Here is a 7,450-nt window from a genome sequence, read left to right on the forward strand (position 1 = left end):
CCCCCAGGCAGGAAGGGCCTAGAGGAGGAGGAGCAGCAGGGATCTGAGGCTGGGGGACCCCCAGGCAGGAAGGGCCTAGAGGAGGAGGAGCAGCAGGGATCTGAGGCTGGGGGACCCCCAGGCAGGAAGGGCCTAGAGGAGGAGGAGCAGCAGGGATCTGAGGCTGGGGGACCCCCAGGCAGGAAGGGCCTAGAGGAGGAGGAGCAGCAGGGATCTGAGGCTGGGGGACCCCCAGGCAGGAAGGGCCTAGAAGAGGAGGAGCAGCAGGATGAGGCTTGTAGCTCCCTTGGCCAGACACTGGCAGGGAGTGAGGCAGGCAGCGGAGGAGAAGAGCCCTTCCCCCTCCCATGGCAGCGGCCTCCATGGGCCTCACCCGCTGAGGAGCTGCCATGGAGAGGAAGCCCATATTACTCCTCAGAGGTCTGTCTCCCAGGAGGACATTCGGGTGAAACAAAGTAAGAAAGTTTGGGGTTGGAGGGGACAACAGAGAATCACATCCAAGGAGAAATGGACCGGGGAGGTTTAAAATGAGAACTCCACCCTAACCGGTTTGGCTCAGTGGATAGAGCACTGGCCTGTGGACTCAAGGGTCCCAGGTTAGATTCCGGTCAAGGGCATGTGCCCTGGTTGCGGGCACATCCCCAGTAGGAAGTGTGCAGGAGGCAGCTGATCGATGTTTCTCTCTCATTGATGTTTCTAACTCTGTCCCTCTCCCTTCCTCTCTGTAAAAATCAATAAAATATATTTTTTTTAAAAAACTAATAATAAAATGAGACCTCCACCCCCACATCCATCTCTACTGGGAGCACCTTCCCAGGTTACCCCACTATTGCTTCTGCCAGACAACAGCCCTCCCTGCACGAAGATGTGGACCCCAGGGACAGCCCAGAAGCAGCCCAGGGCCTCTAAGGCTCTGGTGGGACAACTCCCAAACCGTGGTGTCCCCAGGCCTGCAGTCCAGCCAAGATCCATCCCAATGGAGTATCTTTTGGGAGCAAGCCACCAGCACCCATCATTGAACAATTTAAGCAAGATTAGAGTCAAAATTACACCAGGCTAAACCACCCCAACTACAATATTTACAAGTGCGCACAGCTGACAGACAAACGTGTGGCTTATCCTGCACAGCCTGACCTGACCCTGCACAGCCAGCCCTGACCCTGCACAGCCTGACCTGACCCTGCACAGCCAGCCCTGACCCTGCACAGCCTGACCTGACCCTGCACAGCCAGCCCTGACCCTGCACAGCCTGACCTGACCCTGCACAGCTAGCCCTGACCCTGCACAGCCTGACCTGACCCTGCACAGCCTGACCTGACCCTGCACAGCCAGCCCTGACCCTGCACAGCCAGACCTGACCCTGCACAGCCTGACCTGACCCTGCACAGCCTGACCTGACCCTGCACAGCCAGCCCTGACCCTGCACAGCCTGACCTGACCCTGCACAGCCTGACCTGACCCTGCATAGCCTGACCTGACCCTGCACAGCCAGCCCTGACCCTGCACAGCCAGACCTGACCCTGCACAGCCTGACAGAATAACCAGGCAAGGACCTTGAGAGGCCGCTTGCAACCAGGAGCTGGTCAGGCTCTCCCCAGATGGGGGCACCAGACAACTGACTCCCCCGGTACAGACCCCCTGAACTCTCAACTCAGCTTAGGTCTCAGGTGAGATGACGGGGATTGCTGAGGCTGCAGCTGGAACTCAAAAAGGAAAGTTCCTGGCAGAGCTGCGAATAAGAGTCCAGGCCTCAGCCTGGGAACCCCCAGTCCAGGCAGCAAACGGGATCCCTGGTACTCACCCCAAGGAGTTCCCCGCTTGTGGCCCATCTGGGTCACCAGAATATGTAACTGGGCAACCAAGGGTCTGGGCTGCCTGTCACTACCTGAGCCAATTCAGCAGAGACAGGTCGAATTGTATGTGAGCGTTTATTCCAATCCTGCCGGCAGCGTGGAGAGCAGCAGGTCAGCCACAGACATTTGCTCTGCCCACCATATGCCACTGCTTGTACTGGGTAGAGGGACACAGATCACGTGGGAAATGGGAATTACAGATATGGGAAAGTGGGCACGGGATAATCATTACCGGTTACAATCATGTGGGCTGGGGGCGGGGGTCACAGAGGGCAGGCACCCCGGGCACCCCGGGACCAGATTGCAGGTAATGGGGACTCGGGGGTGTAAAGGGCAGGTGCCTCCAGGACTAGACTGTCTCAGCCCCGAGGCTGTAAATCTTTCCAGGACAACAGGCAGTTCTCGGGACAGGAGGATGGACTGCATTCCCATGTGAGCTCCCATGTCCCAGGGCGTGCAACTCCCAGCCAGGTGAGAATGTGCTTTCTAATCAGAACAGAGCCATCATGGTTAAGAGAGCATGATTATTATTTCTTACTAGAGGCCCTGTGCATGAAATTTGTGCAGGGGGAGGGGGAGTTCCTTCAGCCCAGCCTGCACCCTCTCCAATCTGGGACCCCCTCGAGGGACGTCTGACTGCCCATTTAGGCCCAATCCCTCTCGGATCAGGCCTAATGGGCAGTCGGACATCCCTCTCACAATCCAGGACTGCTGGCTCCCAACTGCTTGTCTGCCTGCCTGCCTGCCTGCCTGCCTGCCTGATTGCCCCTAACCTCTTCTGCCTGCCAGCCTGATCACCCCCTAACCACTCCCCTGCCAGCCTGATCGATGCCTAACTGCTCCCCTGCCCTCCCCTGCTGGCCCGGTCACCCCTAACTTTCCTCCCTTGCCAGCCTGGTCTCCCCTAACTGTCCTCCCCTGGAGGCCAGGTCCCCCCCAACTGCCATCCCCTTCAGGCCTGGCTGCTCCCAACTGCCCTCCCCTGCTGGCCTGGTCCCTCCCAACTACCCTTCCTGCAGGTCATCTTGTGGTGGCCATCTTGTGTGTTGGAGTGATGGTCAATTTGCATATTACCTCTTTATTAGATAGGATAATGGTGGTTGGTCCCCAATATTCTATTTCTGCCCCCAACACAGGCACCATCAGACCCCAGCAGTCTGCTCTCATTCACACGTGTACCTCCCATCTGCTCCAAGCTCATCCACAGGAGCAGACGCCTCTCCCTTGCTGACTCTGCCTGTCCCAGAGCTGCCTGCTTCACCTTCTCTGCCTCCTTTGTCTATAGCTAATGTAAATCCTTTCAGAACGGCTTACCTCTCTCTTCCCCACCCGATGTAGCAAAACATCCAAAACTTCAGGACTGCAGACATGTCATCTTTCCCACCTCACCATGCTGCCAGGGTTTAGGCTCTAGGCCTTGCTGGTCTTTTGTTATCAATGCCTTAATAAACCCTTAAAAATACATTGGGCCCTATCTGGTTTGGCATACTGGATAGAGCGTCGGCCTGGGGACTGAAGGGTCCCAGGTTCAATTCCAGTCAAGGGCATGTACCTTGGTTGCAGGCACATCCCCAGTAGGGGGTGTGCAGGAGGCAGCTGATCGATGCTTCTCTCTCATCGATGTTTCTAACTCTCTATCCCTCTCCCTATCTCTCTGTAAAAAATCAATAAAATTATTTTTAAAAAATACATTGGTTTGGAAGAGAGAGAGAGAGAGAGAGAGAGAGAGAGAGAGAGAGACATTGATTTATTGTTCCATTTATTTACACATCATTGGTTGTTTCTTGTATGTGCCCTGATGGGAGATGGAACCCGCAACCTTGGTGTATCAGGATGATGCTCTAACCAACTGAGCTACCCTGCCAGGGCTAAACCCTTTTTTTAAAAAAGGCTTTCAGTCCTGGCTGGGTGACTCAGAAGGTTGTGGGTTTGATTCCAGGTCAGGGTACATACCTAGGTTGCTGGTATGGTCTTGGGGGCCATACAGGAGTCAGTAGATCTCTCGCATCAATGTCTCTCTCTCTCTCTCTCTTCCTTTCTCTCTTTAGAATCAATGAATATATCCTCAGGTGAGGATATCCTATTTAATAAAAGCCTAATATGCTAAGTATCTGGTCGTCCAGTCGGGCATTCAACCAATCAAAGTGTAATATGCTAATGATATGCTAAGGCCGCTCAACTGCTCGCTATGATGTGCACTGACCGCCAAGGGGCAGACAGTCTACCGGTTGACCAGTTGCTAGGATGTGCACTGACCACCAGGGGGCAGATGCTCCAACTGGTAGGTTACCTTGCTGCTGGGGTCCAGCTGATCAGGACTGAAAGAGGCAGGCTGGACATGCCCTGGAGCCCTTCCACAGTCCCTCCCCGGTTGGCCAACCCCCCACATCCCTCCTCAGTCCTGATCATGCACTGGTGGGGTTCCTCAGTCTGGCTTTCACCCTCTCACAATCCCGGCTGAGGGACACCTCCCACACCCCTCACAGCCCCCACACCCCTACCCCCCCACCCCCAAGTGCACAAGTTTTGTGCACTGGGCCTCTAGTATATAATAAAGAGTTAATATGCAAATAAGCATCATGCCCTCACCCCCTCGTGCCCTCGCACCCTCGTGCCAGAACTGCTCAGACACTCAACACTAGGGAGAGAGGAATGGGGACCAGCCAGGCACAAATGAGCTCATAAGAGAGGAATGGGGATCAGCCAGGCTATGGCCTGGGAGAGGTACAAGCCGCCCGCCCCGCGGTCCTGGGCACCTGTGGCTGCAGCCCAGGTCCTGGGTGTTTGCAGCCAGCCAGAGGGAGGGAAGCCCAGGGCCTGGATGGGAGGGCAAGGCAGAGGTTGTTAGGAGCAATCAGGCCATCAGGGGAGCATTTAGGGGTGATCAGGAAAGCAGGCAGACATGGTTAGGGGCAATCAGGCAGGCAGGCAGGGAGGTTAGGGGTGATCAGGCAGGGAAGCAGGCGAGCAGTTAGGAGCCAGCAGTCCCAGATTGCAAGAGACAGTTGGACATCCCCCGAGGAGTCCCAGATTGGAGAGGGTGCAGGTCAGGCTGAGGGACTCCCTCCCATGCACTGGGCCTCTAATCTACACTAATAAAAGAGAAACATGGTAATTAGTGTACGACCGCTACCCTTCCCATTGGCTAATCAGCATATCCTTATGCAAATTAACTGTCAGCCAAGATGGCGGCCGGCAGCCATGCACTTAGGCGAGCAGGGAGGCTTGCTTGCTCCAGTGACTGCGGACTCCAACTTTCCCCGCCTGCCGCTGCCGGCCTCTCAGGGGCAACTCTAAGCAACTATGTACTATGTTGCAAATAAGAAGCTAAACAAAACCACAGAAACCGGCTGTCAGTCAGCCAGGTTCAGCCAGCTGGCCGCAACATTGTATCGATGTTTTCAGCAGCGAGGCCTCAGATCTAAAGCTGGCCCAGAATAAAAAAGAAAAAAGAAAAGAAAAAAAGGAGTGGTTGGGAGCTTCAGTCACCCGCTTCCGGAAAACAGCCCTCAGCCCCTCACCCAGACTGGCGAGGCACCCCAGTGGGGACCCCCACCCTGATCCAGGACACCCTTCAGGGCAAACCAGCCAGCCCCTACCCATGCACCAGGCCTCTATTCTATATAGTAAAAGGGTAATATGCCTCCCGGCACCAGGATCAGTGGAGCAGCGAGGCTCCTGGCACTGGGATCAGCGTGACAGGGGGCAGTGCCCAAACCCCCTGATCAGCCCTGCTCTGTGCCTGATAGGGGGGAGCTCCCCAATCCCCTGATTGCCCTGCGGCTCTGTGTTTGACAGGGTGCGGCGCACCAACCCCCTGATCGGCCCTGCTCTGTGTGTGACAGGGTAGAGCCATAACCTCTCCATCGGCCCTGCCCTGAGTGTGACAGGGTGCAGCGCCCCAACCCCCTGATCCGCCCTGCTCTGTGTGTGACAGGGGGCGGTGCCCCAGATCCCCTATCGGCCCTACTCTGTGAGTGACAGGGGGGAGCTCCTCAACCCCCTGATTGGCCCTGCTCTGTGCATGACAGGGGGGAGCTCCCCAACCCCTTGATCGACCCTGCTCTGTGTGTGACAGGGTACGGAGCCCCAACCCCCCTGATGGGCCCTGCTCTGTGAGTGACAGGGGGCAGTGCCCCAACCCCCTGATCGGCCCTGCTCTGTGCATGACAGGGGGTGGCGCCGCAACCTCCCCATAGACCCTGCCTTGAGTGTGACAGGGGGCGGTGCCCCAACCCCCCAATCGGCCCTACCCTGAGCATGACTGAGGGTGGCATCGCAACCTCCTGATCCGTCCTGCTCTGTGCATGACAGGGCGGCGCCCCAACTCCCCAATCGGCCCTGCTCTGAGCCTGACCAGGGGCTGCACTTAGGGATTGGGCCTGCCCTCTGCCACCCCGGAGCAGGCCTGCAGGGGAGCGGTTGGGGGTGATCAGGCAGGCAGGCAGGTGAGCGGTTAGGAGCCAGCAGTCCTGGATTGTGTCTGTCTGCATCTGCTCCCGCCTCAGCACCTGCCTAAGCCAGCAGGTCGTTATCTCCCGAGGGGTCCCAGACTGCGAGAGGGCACAGGCCGGGCTGGGGGACCCCCCTCCCGCCGCCCCCCGAGTGCACAAATTTTTGTGCACCGGGCCTCTAGTCCTGTCTAATAAAAGACAAAAAGGGTAATTAACCATACCTCTGCTACGCTTCCCACTGGCTAATCAGCGAGATATGCAAATTAACTGCCAACAAAGATGGCGGCCGGCATTAACCCCCCAGAGGTGATCTCGTAGCTGCACTGGCCTCCGTGGGAACAGGGCATCACCACTCCGCCCTCTCACTGTCATCTCACAGGCGCCCACCCTCAGCACCCAGAACACCCAGACACTCTCCAAAGGACATGAGCGCATCAGAGGGGATGTGTGCACATCCTGTGGGGGCGTTAGGCATGCTGGGTTGATGGAAGTGCGGTGGAGGGGGGGGGGGGTAACTTGTGCACGCCTTGGTTTGCAACTGTTGCAGGCATGGGAGGGTGACAGTGTGCTGGGGGATGTTTGCACGCCTGAAGGGTCCCAGGTTTGATTCCAGTCAAGGGCACATGCCCAGGTTGTGGGCTGCATCCCCAGTGGGGGGCGTGCAGGAGGCAGTCCATCAATGATTCTCATCATTGATATTTCTCTCTCTCACTCCCTCTCCCTTCCTCTCTGAAATCAATAAAAATATATTTAAAACAAAAAGCTTTTTTATGTGGTGCATTCCTCGGCAGAGGAAATTGCTCAGGGTGCCCCAGGCTGCAGAGGGTGCTTGCTGCCACACCTGTGCCAGTCACCTGACTCAGCCCTGTGCCAGCAGAGGAAGGCCAGACATGCTGAGCCCAACAGCCAGGGCTTACTCAAGAAGGTAAGGTGAGTCAGGGCAGCAAATTCTCTTTTGTGATGTTATTTAGTCCGATTTAAAAGTCAATGACTGGTGCCTGACTGGTGCGGCTCTCTTGGCTGAGCGCTGTCCCTGCACCTAATGCGTCACTGTCTGATTCCTCAATTCCTGGTCAGGGCACATGCAGAATCCCTGGTAGGGGGCATGCGGGAGGCAAGGAGCAGATGTTCTCTCTCACATCT

Source organism: Myotis yumanensis, unplaced genomic scaffold (genome assembly GCF_028538775.1).
Source record: "Myotis yumanensis isolate MYYU_CA2020_CCGP unplaced genomic scaffold, mMyoYum1.0.hap1 SCAF_6, whole genome shotgun sequence".
In the NCBI taxonomy this organism is placed as follows: Eukaryota; Metazoa; Chordata; class Mammalia; order Chiroptera; family Vespertilionidae; genus Myotis; species Myotis yumanensis.